Genomic DNA, 22191 nt, shown 5'->3' on the forward strand with positions numbered 1-22191 from the left:
GGACTCCCTCTCTCTGTCCTCTTCTCTCTGTCCCCTTCTCTCTGTCCGCCCTCTCTCGGGCCCCTCTCTCTGTCACCCGTATCTCTTTCCCGCTGTCTCTGTTCACTTCTCTCTGTCCCCCCCTCCCTGTCCCCCTCACTCGGTCACACCCTCGCTCTGTCCCCCCTCTCTATGTCCACCCTCCCTGTCCCTCCTCTCTCTGTCCCCCTGTCTCTGTTCCCCCCACTCTCTGTCCCCATCTCTCTGTCCCCTTCTTTCTGTTCACTTCTCTCTGTTTCCCTCACTCTCCCCTTCTCTCTGTCCGCCCTCTCTCTCTCTTTCTCTCTCTCTCTCCATCTCTCAGTCGTCTTCTCTCTGTTCCCCTCTCTCTGCCCACAACTCTCTGACTCCCCTCTCTTTATCCCCTCTCTCTCTGTTCCTCTCTCTGTCCCCCTCTCTTTGTTAACCCCCTCTTTGTCCCCCTCTCTCTGTCCCTCCTCTCCCTGTCCCCCCCTCTCTCTGTCCCCACTCGCTCTGTCCTCCGTCTCTCTCTGTCCCCACTGGCTCCGTCCCCTGTCTCTCTCACTACACTTTCTCTCTGTCCGCACCCTCCCTCCATCCCCTTCTCTCTGTTCCACTCACTCTGTCCCCCCTCTCTCTAACCCCCGTCCCCCCTCTCTCTGTCCCCCCTCTCTCTGTCCCCCCTCTCTCTGTCCGCCCTCTCGCTCTGTCCGCGCTCTCTCTCTGTCCGCCCCTCTCTCTCTCTCTCCATCGTCTTCTCTCTGTTCCCCTCTCTCTGCCCACAACTCTCTGACCCCCCTCTCTTTATCCCCTCTCTCTCTGTTCCTCTCTCTCTGTTCCTCTCTCTCTGTTCCTCTCTCTGTCCCCCTCTCTTTGTTAACCCCCTCTTTGTCCCCTCTCTCTGTCCCCTCCTCTCTCTGTCCCCCCCCTCTCTCTGTCCCCACTCGCTCTGTCCTCCGTCTCTCTCTGTCCCCACTGGCTCCGTCCCCTGTCTCTCTCTCTCTACACTTTCTCTCTGTCCGCACCCTCCCTCCATCCCCTTCTCTCTGTTCCACTCACTCTGTCCCCCCTCTCTCTCACCCCCGTCCCCCTCTCTCTGTCCCCCGCTCTCTGTCCCCCCCTCTCTGCCCCCCTCTCTCTGTCCCCCTTCTCTCTGTCCCCCTTCTCTCTGTCCCCCTCTCTCTGCCCACAACTCTCTGTCCCTCCTCTCTCTGTTCCTCCTCTCTCTCTCACTCTCACTCGTTTCCCCTCTCTTTGTCACCCTCACTCTGTCACCCACTCTCACTGTCCCCCACCTCTCTGTCCCCCCACATCCCCTCATCTCTCGGTTCCCCCCGCTCTCCGTCCCCATTTGCTCTGCCCTCCGTCTCTCTGTCCCGACTCGCTCTTTCCCCCCTCTCTCTGCCCCCCTCTGTCCGCACCCTCTCTCCGTCCCCTTCTCTCTGTTCCCCTCTCTCTACCCACAACTCTGTCCCCCTCTCTTTGCCCCCCTCTCTTTGTCCCACCTCCCTCAGTCCCCCTCCCTCTGTCCCCCTCCCTCTGTCCCCCCTCCCTCTGTCCGCCCTCCCTCTATCCCCTCTCTCTGTCACCCTCTCTGTCCCCCCTCCATCTATCCCCCTCTCTCTGTCCCACCCCTCTCTGTCCCACCGCCCTCTGTCCCCCTCCCTCTGTCCCCCTCCCTCTGTCCCCCCTCCCTCTGACCCCCTCCCTCTGTCCCGCATCCCTCTGTCCCCCCTCCCTCTGACCCCCTTCTCTCTGTCCCCCCTCTCTCTGCGCCCCCTATCTCTGCCCCCCCTCTCTCCCCCCCTCTCTCTGCCCCCCCCGTCCCCGCTCCCTCTGTCCCCGCTCCCACTGTCCCCGCTCCCTCTGTCCCCACTCTCTCTGTTCCCGCTCCCTCTGTCCCCGCTCCCTCTGTCCCCGTTCCCTCTGTCCCCGCTCCCTCTGTCCCCCTCCCTCTGGCCCCCCTCCCTCTGTCCCCCCTCCCTCTGTTCCTTCTCTCTGTTCACCTTCCCTCTGTTCCCCTTCTCTCTGCCCAACCGGCCCCCCTCTGCCCCTCTCGCTGCCCCCCTCTCTCTGCCCCCCTCTCTCTGCCCCCAGTCTCTCTGTCCCCTTCTCTCTGTTCCCCTCTCTCTACCCACAACTCTGTCCCCCTCTCTTTGTCCCCCTCCCTCAGTCCTCCCTCCCTCTGTCCCCCCTCCCTCTGTCCCCCCTCCCTCTGTCCCCCTCCCTCTGTCCCTCTCTCTCTGTCCCCCTCTCTCTATATCCCCTTCTCTCTTCATCCCCTTCTCTCTTTATCCCCTTCCCTCTTTATCCCCTTCTCTCTTTATCCCCTTCTCTCTTTATCCCCTTCTCTCTGTTCCCCTTCTCTCTTTATCCCCTTCTCTCTGTCCCCCTTCTCTCTTTTCCCCTCTCTTTATCCCCTTCTCTCTGTCCCCCTTCTCCCTGTCCCCATCTCTTTATCCCCTTCTCTCTTTATCCACTTCTCTCTTTATCCCCTTCTCTCTGTTCCCCTTCTCTCTGTCCCCCTCTCTTTATCCCCTTCTCTCTGTTCCCCTCCCTCTGTTCCCCTTCTCTCTGTTCCCCTTCTCTCTGTTCCCCTTCTCTCTGCACCCCCTCTTTTTGTTCCTACTCTCTCTCTCACTCTCACTCGTTTCCCCTCTCTTTGTCACCCTCACTCTGTCACCCACTCTCACTGTCCCCAACCTCACTGTCCCCCCATCTCCTCATCTCTCGTTTCCCCCGCTCTCCGTCCCCATTCGCTCTGCCCTCCGTCTCTCTGTCCCCACTCGCTCTTTCCCCCTCTCTCTGCCCCCCCTCTGTCCGCACCCTCTCTCCGTCCCCTTCTCTCTGTTCCCCTCTCTCTACCCACAACTCTATCCACCCCCCTCTCTTTGCCCCACCTCCCTCAGTCCCCCTCCCTCTGATCCCCCTCCCGCTGTCCCCCCTCCCTCTGCACCCCTCCCTCTGTCCCCTCCCTCGGTCCCCCTCACTCTGTCTCCCCTCCCTCTGTCACCCCCTGCCTCTGTCACCCACTCCCTCTGTTCCCCCTCCCTCTGTACCCCCTCCCTCTGTCCCCCCCTCCCTCTGTCCGCCTTCTCTCTGTCCGCCTTCTCTCTGTCCCCCTTCTCTCTGTCCCCCTTCTCTCTGTTCCCCTTCCCTCTGTTCCCCTTCTCTCTGCCCCAGTCTCTCTGTCCCCTTCTCTCTGTTCGCCTCTCTCTACCCACAACTCTGTCCCCCTCTCTTTGTCCCCCTCCCTCAGTCCTCCCTCCCTCTGTCCCCCCTCCCTCTGTCCCCCCTCCCTCTGTCCCCCTCCCTCTGTCCCCCTCCCTCTGTCGCCCCTCCCTCTCTCCCCCTCCCTATTTCCCACCTCTTTCCGCCCTCTCTCTGTCCCCCCTCCCTCTGTCCCCAACTCTCTTCATCCCCTTCTCTATGTTCCCCTTCTCTCTGTTCCCCTTCTCTCTGTTCCCCTCTCTTTATCCCCTTCTCTCTGTTCCCCTTCTTTCTGTTCCCCTCTCTCTGTCCCCTCTCTCTGTCCCCCTCTCTCTGTCCCCCTCTCTCTATCCCCCTTCTCTCTGTTCCCCTTCTCTCTGTCCCCCTTCTCTCTGTCCCTCTCTCTTTATCCCCTTCTCTCTGTTCCCCTCTCTCTGTTCCCCTCTCTTTATCCCCTTCTCTCTGTTCCCCTTCTCTCTATCCCCCTTCTCTCTGCTCCCCTCTCTTTATCCTCTTCTCTCTGTTCCCCTTCTTGCTGTTCCCCTTCTCTCTGTTCCCCTTCTCTCTGTTCCCCTTCTCTCTGTCCCTCTCGTTATCCCCTTCTCTCTGTTCCCCTTCTCTCTGTCCCCCTCTCTTTATCCCCTTCTCTCTGTTCCCCTTCTCTCTGTTCCCCTTCTCTCTGTTCCCCTCTCTCTGTTCCCCTCTCTTTATCCCCTTCTCTCTGTTCCCCTTCTCTCTGTTCCCCTTCTCTCTGTTCCCCTTCTCTCTATCCCCCTTCTCTCTGCTCCCCTCTCTTTATCCTCTTCTCTCTGTTCCCCTTCTTGCTGCTCCCCTTCTCTCTCTCCCTCTCTTTATCCCCTTCTCTCTCTTCCCCTTCTCTCTGTCCCCCTCTCTTTATCCCCTTCTCTCTGTTCCCCTTCTCTCTGTTCCCCTTCTCTATGTTCCCCTTCTCTCTGTTCCTCTTCACTCTGCTCCCCTTCTCTCTTTATCCCCTTCTCTCTTTATCCCCTTCTCTCTTTAACCACTTCTCTCTTTATCCCCTTCTCTCTATCCCCCTTCTCTCTGTTCCCCTTCTCTCTGTCCCTCTCTTTATCCCCTTCTCTCTCTATCCCCTTCTCTCTGTTCCCCTTCTCTCTGTTCCCCTTCTCTCTGTCCCCCTCTCTCTGTTCCGCTCTCTTTATCCCCTTCTCTCTGTTCCCCTTTTCTCTGTCCCTCTCTCTTTATCCCCTTCTCTCTGTTCCCCTCTCTCTGTTCCCCTCTCTTTATCCCCTTCTCTCTGTTCCCCTTCTCTCTGTTCCCCTTCTCTCTGTTCCCCTTCTCTCTATCCCCCTTCTCTCTGCTCCCCTCTCTTTATCCTCTTCTCTCTGTTCCCCTTCTTGCTGTTCCCCTTCTCTCTGTTCCCCTTCTCTCTGTTCCCCTTCTCTCTGTCCCTCTCGTTATCCCCTTCTCTCTGTTCCCCTTCTCTCTGTCCCCCTCTCTTTATCCCCTTCTCTCTGTTCCCCTTCTCTCTGTTCCCCTTCTCTCTGTTCCCCTCCTCTCTGTTCCCCTTCTCGCTGTTCCCCTTCTCTCTATCCCCCTTCTCTCTGCTCCCCTCTCTTTATCCTCTTCTCTCTGTTCCCCTTCTCTCTGTCCCCCTCTCTTTATCCCCTTCTCTCTGTTCCCATTCTCTCTGTTCCCCTTCTCTATGTTCCCCTTCTCTCTGTTCCTCTTCACTCTGCTCCCCTTCTCTCTTTATCCCCTTCTCTCTTTATCCCCTTCTCTCTTTAACCACTTCTCTCTTTATCCCCTTCTCTCTATCCCCCTTCTCTCTGTTCCCCTTCTCTCTGTCCCTCTCTTTATCCCCTTCTCTCTCTATCCCCCTCTCTCTGTTCCCCTTCTCTCTGTTCCCCTTCTCTCTGTCCCCCTCTCTCTGTCCCCCTCTCTCTGTCCCCCTTTCTCTGTCCCCCTCTCTCTATCCCCCTTCTCTCTGTTCCCCTTCTCTCTGTCCCTCTCTTTATCCCATTCTCTCTCTTCCACTTCTCCTTGTCCCCCTCTCTTTATCACCTTCTCTCTGTTCCCCTTCTCTCTGTTCCCCTTCTCTCTGTTCCTCTTCACTCTGTTCCCCTTCTCTCTTTATCCCCTTCTCTCTTTATCCCCTTCTCTCTTTATCCCCTTCTCTCTATCCCCTTTCTCTCTGTTCCCCTTCTCTCTGTCCCTCTCTTTATCCCCTTCTCTCTTTATCCCCTTCTCTCTTTATCACCCTCTCTCTGTTCCCCTTCTCTCTGTTCCCCTTCTCTCTGTTCCGCTCTCTTTATCCCCTTCTCTCTGTTCCCCTTCTCTCCGTCCCCCTCTCTCCGTCCCCCTCTCTCTGTCCCCCTCTCTCTGTCCCCCTTCTCTCTGTTCCCCTTCTCTCTGTTCCCCTTCTCTCTGTCTCTCTCTTTATTCCCTTCTCTCTGTTCCCCTTCTCTCTGTCCCACTCTCTCTGTCCCTCCTCTCTCTGTCCCCCACCCCCCCGTCTCTGTCCCCACTCGCTCTGTCCTCCGTCTCTCTCTGTCCCCACTGGCTCCATCCCCTGTCTCTCTCTCTCTACACTTTCTCTCTGTCCGCACCCTCCCTCCATCCCCTTCTCTCTGTTCCACTCACTCTGTCCACCCTCTCTCTAACCCCGTCCCACCTCTCTCTGTCCCCCTCTCTCTGTCCCCCTCTCTCTGTCCCCGTCTCTGTCCCCCCTCTCTCTGTCCGCCTACTCTCTGTCCCCTTCTCTCTGTCCCCCTCTCTCTGCCCACAACTCTCTGTCCCTCCTCTCTCTGTTCCTCCTCTCTCTCTCACTCTCACTCGTTTCCCCTCTCTTTGTCACCCTCACTCTGTCACCCACTCTCACTGACCCCCACCTCTCTGTCCCCCCACATCCCCTCATCTCTCGGTTCCCCCCGCTCTCCGTCCCCATTCGCTCTGCCCTCCGTCTCTCTGTCCCCACTCGCACTTTCCCCCTCTCTCTGTCCCCCCTCTCTGTCCGCACCCTCTCTCCGTCCCCTTCTCTCTGTTCCCCTCTCTCTACCCACAATTCTGTCCCCCCTCTCTTTGCCCCCCTCTCTTTGTCACACCTCCCTCAGTCCCCCTCACTTTGTCCCCCTCCCTCTGAACCCCCTCCCTCTGCCCCCCACTCTCTGCCCCCTCTGTCCCCCTCCCTCTGTCCCCCCTCCCTCTGTCCCCCTCTCCCTCTGTCCCCTCTCCCTCTGTCCCCCTCTCTCTGTCCCTCTCTTTATCCCATTCTCTCTCTTCCCCTTCGCTCTGTCCCCCTCTCTTTATCCCCTTCTCTCTGTTCCCCTTCTCTCTGTCCCCCTCTCTCTGTCCCCCTCTCTCTGTCCCCCTCTCAGTGTCCCCCTCTCTCTATCCCCCTTCTCTCTGTTCCCCTTCTCTCTGTTCCCCTTCACTCTGTTCCCCTTCTCTCTTTATCCCCGTCTTTCTTTATCCCCTTCTCTCTTTATCCCCTTCTCTCTATCCCCTTCTCTCTTTATCCCCTTCTCTCTTTATCCCCTTCTCTCTTTATTCCCTTCTCTCTGTTCCCCTCTCTTTATCCCCTTCTCTCTGTTCCCCTTCTCTCTGTCCCCCTCTCTCTGTCCACCTCTCAGTGTCCCCCTCTCTCTATTCCCCTTCTCTCTGTTCCCCTTCTCTCTGTTTCCCTTCTCTCTGTCCCTCTCTTTATCCCCTTCTCTCTGTTCCCCTTCTCTCTGTCCCCCTCTCTCTGTCCCCACTCTCTCTGTCCCCCCTCTCTATGTCCACCCTCCCTGTCCCCCTCTCTCTGTCCCTCCTCTCTCTGTCCCCCTGTCTCTGTTCCCCCCACTCTCTGTCCCCATCTCTCTGTCCCCTTCTTTTTGTGCACTTCTCTCTGTTTCCCTCACTCTCCCCTTCTCTCTGCCCGCCCTCTCTCTCTCTCTCTCTCTCTCCATCTCTCAGTCGTCTTCTCTCTGTTCCCCTCTCTCTGCCCACAACTCTCTGACTCCCCTCTCTTTATCCATTCTCTCTCTGTTCCTCTCTCTGACCCCTCACTTTGTTAACCCCCTCTTTGTCCCCCTCTCTCTGTCCCTACTCTCTCTGTCCCCCCCTCCGCTCTCTACACTTTATCTCTGTCCGCACCCTCCCTCCATCCCCTTCTCTCTGTTCCACTCACTCTGTCCCCCTCTCTCTAACCCCCGTCCACCCTCTCTCTGTCCCCCTCTCTCTGTCCCCCATCTCTCTGTCCCCCCTCTCTCTGTCCCCCCTCCCTCTGTCCCCCCTCTGTCCCCCTTCTCTCTGCCCCCCTCTCTCTGCCCCCTCTCTCTGCCCCCTCTCTGACCCGCGCTCTCTGTCCCCCTCCCTCTGTCCCCCTCCCTCTGTTCCGCCTCCCTCTGTCCCCCCTCCCTCTGTCCCCCTCCCTCTGTTCCCCCTCCCTCTGTTCCTTCTCTCTGTTCCCCTTCTCTCTGTTCCCCTTCTCTATGCCCCCCCCCGCATCTGCCCCTCTCGCTGCCCCCTCTCTCTGCCACCTGTCTCTGCCCCCCTCTCTCTGCCCCCAGTCTCTCTGTCCCCCTCTCTCTGCACCTCTCTCTGCCCACTCTCTCTGCCACCTGTCTCTGTCCCCCTCTCTCTGCCCCCAGTCTCTCTGTCCCCTTCTCTCTGTTCCCCTCTCTCTACCCACAACTCTGTCCCCCTCTCTTTTTGTCCCCCTCCCTCTGTCCTCCCTCCCTCTGTCCTCCCTCCCTCTGTCCCCCTCTCTCTGCCCCCCTCTCTCTGTCTCCCTCTCTCTATATCCCCTTCTCTCTTCATCCCCTTCTCTCTTTATCCCCTTCTCTCTTTATCCCCTTCTCTCTGTCCCCCTTCTCTCTTTATCCTCTTCTCTCTGTTCCCCTTCTCTCTTTATCCCCTTCTCTCTGTTCCCCTTCTCTCTTTTCCCCTCTCTTTATCCCCTTCTCTCGGTTCCCCTTCTCTCTTTATCCCCTTCTCTCTTTATCCCCTTCTCTCTTTATCCCCTTCTCTCTGTCCCCCTTCTCTCTTTTCCCCTTCTCTCTGTTCCCCTTCTATCTGTCCCCCTCTCTTTATCCCCCCTTCTCTGTTCCCCTCTCTCTGTTCCCCTCTCTCTGTTCCCCTTCTCTCTGTTCCCCTTCTCTCTGTCCCCCCTCTTTTTGTTCCTCCTCTCTCTCTCACTCTCACTTGTTTCCCCTCTCTGTGTCACCCACTCTCACTGTCCCCCACCTCTCTGTCCCACCCCCCATCCCATCGTCTCTCGGTTCCCCCCGCTCTGCCCTCCGTCTCTCTGTCCCCACTCGCTCTTTCCCCCCTCTCTCTGCCCCACCTCTGTCTGCACCATCTCTCCATCCCCTTCTCTCTGTTCCCCTCTCTCTACCCACAACTCTGTCCCCCTCTCTTCGCCCCACCTCCCTCTGTCCCCCCTCTCTCTGTCCCCCCTCCCTCTGCCCCACCTCCCTCTGACCCCCTCCCTCTGTCCCCCCTCCCTCTGTCCCCCCTCCATCTGTACCCCCCTCTCTCTGTCCCCCCTCCCTCTGTCCCCCTCCCTCTGTCCCCTTCTCTCTATCCCCCTTCTCTCTGACCCCTTCTCTCTGTCCCCCTTCTCTCTGTCCCCTTCTCTCTGTTCCCCTTCTCTCTGTCCCCCTTCTCTCTGTTCCCCTTCTCTCTGTCCCCCTCTCTCTGTTCCCCTTCTCTTTGTTCCCCTCCTCTCTGTCCCCTCTCTCTGTCCCCTCTCTCTGTCCCCTTCTCTCTGTCCCCTTCTCTCTGTCCCCCTCTCTCTGTTCCCCTCTCTTCATCCCCTTCTCTCTGTCCCCCTTCTCTCTGTCCCACTTCTCTCTGTCCCCCTTCTCTCTGTCCCTCTTCTCTCTGCTCCCCTCTCTTTATCCCCTTCTCGCTGTTCCCCTTCTCGCTGTCCCCTTCTCGCTGTCCCCTTCTCTCTGTCCCCTTCTCCCTGTCCCCTTCTCTCTGTTCCCCTCCTCTCTGTCCCCCTCCTCTCTGTCTCCCCTCCTCTCGGTCCTCCTCCCTCTGTCCCCCCTCCCTCTGTCCCCCTCCCTCTGTCCCCCTCCCTCTATCCTCTTCTCTCTGTTGCCCTCTCTCTGTCCCTCTCTTTATCCCCTTCTCTCTTTATCCCCTTCTCTCTTTATCCCCTTCTCACTTTATCCCCTTCTCTCTGTTCCCCATCTCTCTGTTCCCCCTCTCTCTGTCCCCCTCTCTCTATCCCCTTCTCTCTGTTCCCCTTCTCTCTGTCCCTCTCTTTATCCCATTCTCTCTGTTCCCCTTCTCTCTGTCCCCCTCTCTTTATCCCCTTCTCTCTGTTCCCCTTCTCTCTGTTCTCCTTCTCTCTGTTCCTCTTCACTCTGTTCCCCTTCTCTCTGTTCCCCTTCTCTCTGTCCCTCTCTTTATCCCCTTCTCTCTGTTCCCCTTCTCTCTGTTCCCCTTCTCTCTGTTCCCCTTCTCTCTTTTCCCCTCTCTCTGTCCCCCTCTCTCTGTCCCCCTCTCTCTATCCCCTTCTCTCTGTCCCTCTCTTTATCCCCTTCTCTCTTTATCCCCTTCTCTCTTTATCCCCTTCTCTCTGTTCCCCCTCTCTCTGTCCCCCTCTCTCTATCCCCCTTCTCTCTGTTCCCCTTCTCTCTGTCCCTCTCTTTATCCCATTCTCTCTGTTCCCCTTCTCTCTGTCCCACTCTCTTTATCCCCTTCTCTCTCTTCCTCTTCTCTCTGTTCCCCTTCTCTCTGTTCCTCTTCACTCTTTTCCCCTTCTCTCTGTCCCTCTCTTTATCCCCTTCTCTCTTTATCCCCTTCTCTCTGTTCCCCTTCTCTCTGTTCCCCTTCTCTCTGTTCCCCTTCTCTCTGTTCCCCTCCCTCTTTCCCCCTCTCTCTGTCCCCCTCTCTCTGTCCCCCTCCCTCTATCCCCCCTCTCTCTGTCCCCCCCCTCCCTCTGTCCCCCCTCCCTCAGTCCCCCCTCCCTCTGTCCCACCTCCCTCTGTCCCCCTTCTCTCTGTCCCCCTTCTCTCTGTTCCCCTTCTCTCTGTCCCTCTCTTTATTCCATTCTCTCTCTTCCCCTTCTCTCTGTCCCCCTCTCTTTATCCCCTTCTCTCTGTTCCCCTTCTCTCTGTTCCCCTTCTCTCTGTTCCCCTTCTCTCTGTTCCCCTTCTCTCTTTATCCCCTTCTCTCTGTTCCCCTTCTCTCTGTTCCCCTCTCTTTATCCCCTTCTCTCTGTTCCCCTTCTCTCTGTTCCTCTTCACTCTGTTCCCCTTTTCTCTTTATCCCCTTCTCTCTTTATCCCCTTCTCTCTTTATCTCCTTCTCTCTATCCCCCTTCTCTCTGTCCCCCTCTCTCTGTCCCCCCTCTCTATGTCCACCCTCCCTGTCCCCCTCTCTCTGTCACTCCTCTCTCTGTCCCCCTCTCTCTGTCCCTCCTCTCTCTGTCCCCCTCTCTATGTCCACCCTCCCTGTCCCTCCTCTCTCTGTCCCCCTGTCTCTGTTCCCCCCACTCTCTGTCCCCATCTCTCTGTCCCCTTCTTTCTGTTCACTTCTCTCTGTTTCCCTCACTCTCCCCTTCTCTCTGTCCGCCCTCTCTCTCTCTCTCTCCACCTCTCAGTCGTCTTCTCTCTGTTCCCCTCTCTCTGCCCACAACTCTCTGACTCCCCTCTCTTTATCCCCTCTCTCTCTGTTCCTTTCTCTGTCCCGCTCTCTTTGTTGACCCCCACTTTGTCTCCCTCTCTCTGTCCCTCCTCTCTCTGTGCCCCCCCTCTCTCTGTCCCCACTTGCTCTGTCCTCCGTCTCTCTCTGTCCCCACTGGCTCCGTCCCCTCTCTCTCTCTCTACACTTTCTCTCTGTCTGCACCCTCCCTACATCCCCTTCTCTCTGTTCCACTCACTCTGTCCCCCCTCTCTCTAACCCCCGTCCCCCCTCTCTCTGTCGCCCCTCTCTCTGTCCCCTTTGTCCCCCTCCCTCTGTCCCCCCTCCCTCTATCCCCCCTCTCTCTGTCCCCCTCTCTCTGTCCCCTCTCCCTCTGCCCCCTTCCCTATGACCCCCCTCCCTCTGACCCCCTCCCTCTGGCCACCCTCCCTCTGTCCACCCTCCCTCTGACCCCCTCCCTCTGACCCTCTTCTCTCTGTCCCCCCTCTCTCTGTCCCCCCTCTCTCTGTCCCCACTGTCTCTGCCCCCCTCTCTCTGCCCCCCCTGTCCCCGCTCCCTCTGTCCCCGCTCCCTCTGTCCCCGCTCCCTCTGTCCCCGCTCCCTCTGTTCCTCCTCCCTCTGTTCACCCTCCCTCTGTTCCCCTCCCTCTGTCCCCCCTCCCTCTGTTCCTTCTCTCTGTTCCCCTTCTCTCTATTCCCCTTCACTCTGCCCCCCCTGCCCCTCTCGCTGCCCCCCTCTCTCTGCACCCCTCTCTCTGCCCCCCTCTCTCTGCCCCCCTCTCTCTGCCCCCAGTCTCTCTGTCCCCTTCTCTCTGTTCGCCTCTCTCTACCCACAACCCTGTCCCCCTCTCTTTGTCCCCCTCCCTCTGTCCTCCCTCCCTCTGTCCCCCTCACTCTGTCCTCCCTCCCTCTGTCCCCCCTCCCTCTGTCCCCCTCTCTCTGTCTCCCTCTCTCTATATCCCCTTCTCTCTTCATCCCCTTCTCTCTTTATCCCCTTCTCTCTTTATCCCCTTCTCTCTGTCCCCTTCTCTCTTTATCCCCTTCTCTCTGTTCCCCTTCTCTTTATCCCCTTCTCTCTTTATCCCCTTCTCTCTTTATCCCCTTCTCTCTGTTCCCCTTCTCTCTTTTTCCTTTTCTCTCTTTATCCCCTTCTCTCAGTCCCCCTTCTCTCAGTCCCCCTTCTCTCTGTCCCCCTCTCTTTATCCCCTTCTCTCTGTTCCCCTCCCTCTGTTCCCCTCCCCCTGTTCCCCTTCTCTCTGTCCCCCTCTCTTTATCCCCTTCTCTCTGTTCCCCTCCCTCTGTTCCCCTCCCTCTGTTCCCCTTCTCTCTGTTCCCCTCTCTCTACCCACAACTCTGCCCCCCCTCTCATTGCCCCACCACCCTCAGCCCCCCTCCCTCTGTCCCCCCCTGTGCCCCTCCCTCTGTCCCCCTCCCTCTGCCCCCTCCCTGTGCCCCCCTCCCACTGCCGCCCTCCCTCTGTCCCAACTCCCTCTGTCCCCCCTCTGCCCCCCTCCGTCTGTCCCCCTCCCTCTGTCCCCCCTTCCTCTGTCCCCTCTCCCTCTGTCCCCCTTCTCTCTGTCCCTCTTCTCTCTGTCCCCTTCTCTCTGTCCCCGTTCTCTCTGTTCCCCTTCTCTCTGTTCCCCTCTCTTTATCCCCTTCTCTCTGTCCCCCTTCTCTCTGTTCCCCTCTCTTTATCCCCTTCTCGCTGTTCCCGTTCTCTCTGTTCCCCTTCTCTCTGTCCCCCTCTCTTTATCCCCTTCTCGCTGTTCCCCTTCTCGCTGTTCCCCTTTTCGCTGTCCCCTTCTCTCTGTCCCCTTCTCTCTGTTCCCCTCCTCTCTGTCCCCCCCTCCTCTCTGTCCACCCTCCTCTCTGTCCCCCCTCCTCCTGTCCCCTCTCCCTCTGTTCCCCCCTCCCTCTGTCCCCCTCCCTCTGTCCCCCTCCCTCTGTCCCCCCTCCCTCTGTCCCCCCTCCCTCTGTCCCCCTCCCTCTTTCCCCCTCTCTCTGTCCCACTCCCTCTGTCCCCCCTCCCTTTATCCTCTTCTCTCTGTTGCCCTCTCTCTGTTCCCCTTCTCTCGGTCCCTCTCTTTATCCCCTTCTCTCTTTATCCCCTTCTCTCTTTATCCCCTTCTCTCTGTTCCCCTTCTCTCTGTTCCCCTTCTCTCTGTTCCCCCTCTCTCTGTCCCCCTCTCTCTGTCCCCCTTCTCTCTGTTCCCCTTCTCTCTGTCCCCCTCTCTTTATCCCCTTCTCTCTGTTCCCCTTCTCTCTGTTCCCCTTCTCTCTGTTCCTCTTCTCTCTTTATCCCCTTCGCTCTTTATCCCCTTCTCTCTTTATCCCCTTCTCTCTGTTCCCCTTCTCTCTGTTCCCCTTCTCTCTGTCCCTCTCTTTATCCTCTTCTCTCTGTTCCCCTTCTCTCTGTTCCCCTTCTCTCTGCTCCCCTCTCTTTATCCTCTTCTCTCTGTTCCCCTTCTCTCTGTTCCCCTTCTCTCTGTTCCCCTCTCTCTGTCCCCCTCTTTCTGCCCCCTCTCTCTATCCCCCTTCTCTCTGTTCCCCTTCTCTCTGTCCCTCTCTTTATCCCCTTCTCTCTCTTCCCCTTCTCTCTGTCCCCCTCTCTTTATCCCCTTCTCCCTCTTCCCCTTCTCTCTCTTCCCCTTCTCTCTGTTCCCCTTCTCTCTGTTCCTCTTCACTCTGTTCCCCTTCTCTCTTTATCCCCTTCTCTCTATCCCCTTCTCTCTGTTCCCCTCTCTCTGTCCCTCTCTTTATCCCCTTCTCTCTTTGTCCCCTTCTCTCTGTTCCCCTTCTCTCTGTTCCCCTCTCTCTGTCCCCCTCTCTCTGTCCCCCTCTCTCTATCCCCCTTCTCTCTGTTCCTTTTCTCTCTGTCCCCCTCTCTCCGTCCCCCTCTCTCTGTCCCCCTCTCTCTATCCCCCTTCTCTCTGTTCCCCTTCTCTCTGTCCCTCTCTTTATCCTCTTCTCTCTGTTCCCCTTCTCTCTGTTCCCCTCTCTTTATCCCCTTCTCTCTGTTCCCCTTCTCTCTGTTTCCCTTCTCTCTGTTTCCCTTCTCTCTATCCCCCTTCTCTCTGCTCCCCTCTCTTTATCCTCTTCTCTTTATCCTCTTCTCTCTGTTCCCCTTCTCTCTGTTCCCCTTCTCTCTGCTCCGCTTCTCTCTGTACCCCTTCTCTCTTTATCCCCTTCTCTCTGCTCCCCTTCTCTCTGTCCCCCTCTCTTTATCCCCTTCTCTTCATACCCCTCTCTTTATCCCCCTCTCTCTGTTCCCCTCTCTCTATTCCTCTTCACTCTGTTCCCCTTCTCTCTTTATCCCCTTCTCTCTATCCCCCTTCTCTCTGTTCCCCTTCTCTCTGTCCCTCTCTTTATCTCCTTCTCTCTTTATCCCCTTCTCTCTGTTCCCCTTCTCTCTGTTCCCCTCTCTCTGTCCCCCTCTCTCTGTCCCCCTCTCTCTATCCCCCTTCTCTCTGTTCCTTTTCTCTCTGTCCCCCTCTCTCCGTCCCCCTCTCTCTGTCCCCCTCTCTCTATACCCCTTCTCTCTGTTCCCCTTCTCTCTGTCCCTCTCTTTATCCTCTTCTCTCTGTTCCCCTTCTCTCTGTTCCCCTCTCTTTATCCCCTTCTCTCTGTTCCCCTTCTCTCTGTTTCCCTTCTCTCTGTTTCCCTTCTCTCTATCCCCCTTCTCTCTGCTCCCCTCTCTTTATCCTCTTCTCTTTATCCTCTTCTCTCTGTTCCCCTTCTCTCTGTTCCCCTTCTCTCTGCTCCGCTTCTCTCTGTACCCCTTCTCTCTTTATCCCCTTCTCTCTGCTCCCCTTCTCTCTTTTCCCCTCTCTTTATCCCCCTCTCTTTATCCCCCTCTCTTTATCCCCCCTCTCCGTTCCCCTCTCTCTGTTCCCCTCTCTCTGTTCCCCTTCTCTCTTTATCCCCTACTCTCTTTATCCCCTTCTCTCTGTCCCCCTCTCTTTATCCCCTTCTCTTTGTTCCCCCTCTCTCTGTACCCCTTCTCTCTGTTCCCCTTCTCTCTGTTCCCCTTCTCTCTGTTCCCCCCTCTCCCATCCCCTCTCTCACCCTCTGTCTTCCTCTCGCCCTCCCTCCCTCCTTCATCTCTCTCACCCTCCCCTCCCTCCCTCATCTCTCTCGCCCTCCCCTCCCTCCTTCCCCTCTCTCGCCCTCCACTCTAGCCTCCTCCGTTCTCTCCCCTCTCTTGCCCTCCCCTGTCGCACTCCCCTCTCTCGCCCTCCCCTCCCTCTCTCTCTCTCGTCTCGTCCTCCCCTCTCTCGCACTCCCCTCTCTCGCCCTCAATTTCCTACCATATCTAGTCGTCCTCTCTCTCACCTTCACCCTTCTGTCGCTCTCCCCTCCCTCTCTACCCTCTCTCGGACCCTCCCTCTCTACCCTCTCTCGGCCCCACCCTCCCTCTTGCCCTCCCCTCTTACACCCTCCCCACTGTCTTGCCCTCCCCTCTCTCGCCCTCTCCTTCCCTCTCAACCTCACCTCCTTCACTCCCCTCTTTCGCCCTCCCCTTTATTGCCTTACCCCTCTCACACTCCCCTCTCTCACCCTCACCCCTCTCTCGCCCTCCCCTCCTTCGCTTCCATCTCACACCCTCACCCTCCTTCACGCCCTCCCCTCCCTCCTTCCCCTCTCTCACCCTCTCCTCTCTCGCCCTCTCCTCTCTCGCCCTTCCTCTCTCGCCCTCCTCTCTCTCCCTCCTTCTCTCGTCCCCTCACCTCTCTCGTCAACCCCTGCCTCTCCTCTCTCTCCCTCTCCTCTCTCGCCCTCTCCCTCCCTCTCGCCTTCACCTCCCTCTCCCCTCACTCGCACTCCTCTCTCACCCTCCCCCTCTCTCGCCCTCCCCACTTTCTCGCCCTCCGGCCATCTCGCCCTCCCCTCCCTTCCCTCTCCTCACTCGCTCACCCCTCTCTCGCCATCTCCTCTCTCTCGCCCTCCTCTCTCTCGCCCTCCTCCTCTCTCGCCCTCCTCCTCTCTCGCACTCCAATCTCTCGCCCACCCCCCTCTCACCCCTCCCCGCTCTCACTCTCCCTACCTCTATTGCTCCTCTCTCTTGCACTCCCCTCCCTCACTTCCCTGTCTCATCCTCCCCTCTCTCAACCTCTCCCCTCTCTCTCTCCCTCCCCTACCTCCCTCCCCTCTCTCGCCCTCTCCCTCTCCCTTTTCCTCCCCCTCTCTCGTGCTCCCTCTCTCTCCCATCCCCTCTTTCGGCCTCTCCCTCACTCTTGACATTCCCTCCCCTCCCTCTGTCCCATCTCTCGTCCTCCCCTATCTCACACTATCTCTCCCTTGTCCCCTCTCTCTCCCCCGTTCCTTCACTTTCCCTCCACCATCTCTCACTCTTGACCCCCCTCAATCAGTCTCTCTCTCTCTCTCCCCACATTCCTCCGTTTCTCTCTGACTGAATCGCTCTCCCTCCTGTCCCTCCCTCCCTCTCTCTCTCTGACACACTCTGTCTCCCTGGTCCTTACCTCTCCCTCTGACCCAGAGACTGGGGATGTTTGAGGGTGAGGCTGCGTGTGGGGGTGGGGAAAATAGGGTAGAGATGGAATTGTGGGAGGGAGACTGCGCCGGCATGAGAGAGAGAGAGAGGGGGAGAGGGAAAGTGGAGGCTGGTGGAGAAACCGGGTTTGGGTGTGTGTTTGAGGGAGAGAGAGTGGGGGATGAGGGAAAGGTTTGGAAAAGAGAGTGTGTGCTGAAAGAGAGAGAGAGAGAGAGAGAGAGAAAGGGTAGGGGAGAGGTAATGGGGAGGCCAGGCCCAGTGGGGGGAACAGAGGGAGTTAACCCCAGCTCCTGAGCTCAGGGCGCGGTGCCCTCCCCTTCCCTGAGGACCAGGACTTGGGGCTGAGTCTGTCTCTCTCCAGCTCAGCTTCTCCAACACAAAGACACACAACAACATCGGTCACTCTGCTGCTCGGCACGCTTTCATCAGCATTTTTATTGGTTACAAATGGAAGTGATGGATACAGTCAGTGGGATGGTGCCTTTTCTCACTGGCCCCTGAGTTGTGAGAAAAATTGAAATGTTTCCCTGTCACCCCGCTGTGGGATAAGGATGGACAAACCAGCGCTCCCCTCAGTCTGTTACCATAGCGACAGGCTGCTCCATCGCTGAAACACTGAACTGAAATGAGAAAATCCCGGATGGTGTGATTAATGAGGGAATTTGATGGATGGATGGATTTGAGTGAAGGGATATTTCAGCACATTCTTTAGCTGCTGCCTGAACTTAGTCTGGGTCACGGCATAAATCGCGGTGTTTGTGCAGCAACTGAGGAGCTGCAGCATGAAGCCCAATTCCTGCACAAAGGGATCGAGATACACAGACTCATACCCAAAAGCATACATCCGGCCCCATATAGAATACAGCATTAACGTTGACCATAACAGGATGAAATTGGCCGAAATCACAAACAGTAAAATGATGGATTTTTTTCGGTTTCTCATTTCAGTGTCAGACTGAGCGACCCCATTGGTGTGAGCGCGGAGTCTCCTGCGGGCTCTGCTGGTCACTAAAATGTGTCTGACGGTGAGAACATTGAGCAGCAGAATCAGGAAAAATGGGACACCCGGGGTTAGAATGTGGTGGAGGAACTCGATTGTGACCCAGGCAATGGAGAATCGAACACCGTCTGTTACATCACAAAACCAGGGGGAGTTCACCAGCCAATACCGAGCCCTGAGCATAAAATACCAGGAAATGTTCTTTAAACAGCTCAGCACAGTCACTGCTCCCAGAACCACAGCCACCGTTTTCTCACTGCAATATTTACTTTTCAGCTTCTGGCAACAAATGGACACAAACCGATCAAAGGTGAAAGTTACGGTGAACCAGACAGAGCAGTCAGTGGCTGCATAAAGCAGGAAGGCGTGGATATTACACACGGGGACAGAGTCCCACAGGAAATAAAACTGTTCCCGATAAACAATGGGAATGTGTCTCAGGATCAGGTCGAGGATAATGACCAGGAGATCCGCCGCTGCCATGGCCCCCAGGTAACGTCTGACACATGGAGACAATCCACAATCTTTATAAAGCAGGACGTAGATGGTCACTACGTTAACTCTGAGGAAGGAAAACAAACCCATTATCCATCAGCCTGGTGGCAAAGGGACCCGTTTGATCGGGGACCCAGTGAGATTTTCAAATGTGTCTCTGTATTCAGGGATTTATTAAAATAATTGGAGCTGAAATAACAAATGGGAAGGTCGGAATTTCTGACAAAAATGTGACATAAACCACAAGAAACCCTCGTCCGCAAACACACAGAGACACATCCATAAGGACAGATGGTTTCTAGAACATTCCCACACACTCGATCACTCGAGAGCAGACACAGGTCACTCCTTCCCAGTTCCTAATACGGAGGGTGGGAACGTTGCTGTCCTGAAGGATTCTCTCCCAGTATCTTGAAGACAAACGGAGTCTGGGAGTTTCGTATATTTTGGTCTAAATTGTGGTCGATCCTGTGTCGTGGAGAAATGTAAACCCAGGGAAACGTATTCCCCCCTTTAACTGCCTGTGGGGCCTTCGGAACAGTGTCTCCTTCTCCCTGTAACGGGATCTCTTCCCTCGGGATCTTATCGTTTGTTCAATTCACTGACGTCCGGCCGTTCACAAACAAACAACGTCAGGGACAGAACGTTCCGAGGAATGTCAGTTATAGAATGTCAGGGACAGAACGTTCCGGGGAATGTCGGTTATAGAATGTCAGGGACAGAACGTTCTGGGGAATGTCAGTTATAGAATGTCGGGGACAGAACGTTCCGGGGAATGTCAGTTATAGAATGTCGGGGACGGAACGTTCCGGGGAATGCCGGTTATAGAATGTCAGAAACGGAAACTTCCGGGAAACTCCATGACCTGTCCATCACCTTTCACCCCTACCCACCCCACCAATATGATGTACTGTGCACAGGCTACATACCTGTCCCGCACGGGGAGCTGTGCAGACCACATCATTGTATTGTCCATAAACGGCAACCAGACAGTCTGACCAGCACAGAGGCCTGTGCAGTGATCGCCCGTGAATTCATCTGTAACCCAGGAACAGTTACCCTCCCAGCATGTAGGGCTGTGTACCCCAGCCCAGTGCATTGATCTGTAACCCAGGAGCAGTTGCCCTCCCTGCATGTAGGACTGTGTACCCCACCCCAGTGCATTGATCTGTAACCCAGGAGCAGTTACCCTCCCAGCATGTAGGACTGTGTACACCACCCCAGTGCATTGATCTGTAACCCAGGAGCAGTTACCCTCCCAGCATGTGGGACTGTGTACTCCACCCCAGTGCATTGATCTGTAACCCAGGAGCAGTTACCCTCCCACCATGTAGGACTGTGTACCCCACCCCAGTGCATTACCCAGTAACACTGTTAGATCCCTGCCCAGTTTGGGGAAACTTGCAGCCCATGCTGGAAGTGACAGGATGTGCAGCTCCCACCCATTTCCAGCTCCATATCTCCATTGTGCCATGACAAGGGGGTGCTGTGGGTGTGAACATCACTGACAGGGAGAGATGGCGGGTGTATCAGTTTAAATATCACCACATGGGAGGGGTTTGGGGTATAGACAGAGAGGAGGAGACTGAGAGACAGTGTCATGGAAGGATGAGTTCCCAGGTTTCAGAATGCTGAAATGTAGACACTTCGATAGCATCCGGTAACATGAGCCAGTCTTCCCAGGAAAGATGGGAAAAAGGGATATTGGTGTGCGGTCAGATGAAACAACAGCTGCTGTGTGGCTTTGAAATTACGTTTATGTAATTTTAATAAGTATCTCATTGAAACACTATATTGCTGCAGTGTTGGAGTAGGGTAATAAGCGGTGAGGAGAAAGAGGGTCCCAGAGTTGTGAATAGTTGGTGTAAAATGTTCACTTTCAGAGTTAAAAAAATACATTGATATTTTTTGTTTAAACACTGGAATTTGGGAGTTCTCTATCACTCATATTTCAACAGTTTGCAAGGTAAATTGAGCATTTCTTTATGTTTAGTTTAGTTTAACTTACCAGATGAGCTTCACGCCGTGTCCTAACAATTGCTGTGTGTGTATGTGTGTGTCTCTGTGTGGGGCAGGTCTGGCAGTTTCTGTGGTGCTGAAAGTGATGCAATGCCACCCTCTGCTGGCCTCCCCACGCCACTGCACAGGCATTGGCAGAGGGGGGAAAACCATTCATTCAGAGAGGGGGAGGGAGAGAGGGAGAGGGAGGGGGAGGGAGAGGGAGGGGGATGGGGAGGGAGATGGCAGCTGCTCACAGCACCATCCACACTGATGTCTTGCCCATTTACTGATCTAAATGTCCTTTAAACATTGTAACTGTCCCTATTTTCACCAGTTCCCCTGGAAGTTAATTCCACACACAAGCCAGCTTCTGTCTGAAATAATTACCTCTCCTGACTTTTGTCAATCTTTTTCCTCACGCCTCAAAATATCCCTCCGTTTTGAATCCCCAACTCTCGGGAAAAGACATCAGCCCTTTAGCTTATCTGTACCCCTCATCATTTTATAAACCTCTGCAAAGTTACCCCTCCACCTCATACTCTCCAGTGAAAAAAGTCCCAGCCTATTCAGCCTCCCCTTGTAGCTCAACCCTCCATTTCCAGTAACATCCAGGTTAAACTCTTCTGAACCCTCTCCAGCTTAGTAATATCAAGATGAATAATATCAAAGTGAATAGTCAAGATATTTGCAAAGGGTACGGCGGAGTCCAAAAGTAGAGGACATAGGCTTAAGGGGAGAGGGTAACATTTAAAAGTGACGTAAGGGGCAGCATTTTCACCCAGAGGGTGGTGTGCCTATGGAATGAGCGGGCAGGATGCCCAGACTGGACACAGTATTCCAGGAGAGGTCTCACCAATGTCCTGTACAACCTCAATATGACGTCCCAATTCCGATACTCAAAGGTCTGACCTATGAAGACAAGTGTATTAAACACCTTCTTAGCCACTTTCTATATCAGATGCAAATTTTAAAGAATTAAACCTGACGGCCTAGGTTTCTGTACTACAACACCACCAAAAGACCCTACTTTTAATTGTATAGGTCCTGTTCTTGTTTGATTTACCAAATCCAATGCCTGGCATTAATCCAGACTATCCGCCATCTGCCACCCCTCAGCTCAGTGTGTGATATGACTGCCACCTCCCCTTCCCTGTTTAATTTTAAAATGCCCACCCCTCTCCAGGAGGCCTGCACACTCTGGCCTTGATTTTCACAAAGACCCTGAGCTTGGTTTGCCTTGTGTGGTTAGAGGGAGGAGGGACGGATTGCAGACACAGTAGTTCGGGAGGAGAGGCTGGACAGTAATCAGCGGCCTGGTATCATTTCATGGTTTTAGGAAGAGGGCTGCAAATGTGTTGCTGGTCAAAGCACAGCAGGCCAGGCAGCATCCCAGGAATAGAGAATTCGACGTTTCGAGCATAAGCCCTTGAAGGGCTTATGCTCGAAACGTCGAATTCTCTATTCCTGGGATGCTGCCTGGCCTGCTGTGCTTTGACCAGCAACACATTTGCAGCTGTGATCTCCAGCATCTGCAGATCTCATTTTTTACTTTAGGAAGAGGGCAGGCACACGTTAGAGGTGGGTAAGATTGATCGGTGTTTTGGGGTCAAAAATTAATCCCTTCCTTCGCCTCTGGTGTTCAGTAATAAACATCTATTTGAGACCCTTCATTGGGCAGAGTGTTTCTGCGGGATTTCTTTCCCTAATATTGCAGACTACAGATAATAGCGATTAAAGATGTTCATAGTTAATTTCAATATTCAGCAAGTACACTCAATATCCTACAGTTGAGACAAATATCTTGCATTTGTTTAATAATACAAAGTGTTTTTTGTAATTCAGTAATAGTAACCTGATTATAATCAATCCACGCGGAGCTGGAAGCGGGCACTAAAATATGACCCAAAATCTGGGTATTGTAGTAGTGGGCAGTGTCTGTGTCTCTGAGCCAGAGCTCTGGGTTTGATTCCAATTCCTGAACTTGTGTGGTAGTGTTCCTAGCTCTGGATGAGAAGGCCTGGATTGAAGTCCTGTCTGTTGCAGAGGTATGTCACAGCATGTCAGAACAGGCTGATGAACAAACATACAGGAGAATAATGTTACAGCTTTATGGGTATTGCCGAGTGGTGCTCGTGTCCCTACCTCTGGGCACAAAGGTCTAGGTGTAAATCCCACAGAAGTGTCTCATAATATATCTGAACAAACTGATTAAACTGGTTTTAGGATTGTGACTTGATGGAGAAAGAACAGGTGTCGGTGTTGAATTTCAGCATTTCGGCCCGGGATTATTGAAAGTACAGCCATTCGTGTTGATTGAAGTCACATTTCGCAGCAGGAAAGGTTTATAAAATCAGA

General features: G+C 55.3%; 1 long non-coding RNA gene across 3 annotated transcripts in view; it reads left to right on the forward strand.

The window, feature by feature from the left end:
• The window catches only part of LOC132822431 (uncharacterized), a 569944-nt gene that overhangs the window by 132479 nt on the left and 415274 nt on the right, over positions 1-22191 (forward strand). For all 3 annotated transcript variants that reach the window (XR_009645439.1, XR_009645438.1, XR_009645440.1), the window contains exon 2: positions 17617-17832. This is a non-coding gene — a long non-coding RNA (uncharacterized LOC132822431). The remainder of the gene's footprint in view (positions 1-17616; positions 17833-22191) is intronic.

This window comes from Hemiscyllium ocellatum, chromosome 14 (assembly GCF_020745735.1).
Source record: "Hemiscyllium ocellatum isolate sHemOce1 chromosome 14, sHemOce1.pat.X.cur, whole genome shotgun sequence".
Lineage (NCBI taxonomy): Eukaryota > Metazoa > Chordata > Chondrichthyes > Orectolobiformes > Hemiscylliidae > Hemiscyllium > Hemiscyllium ocellatum.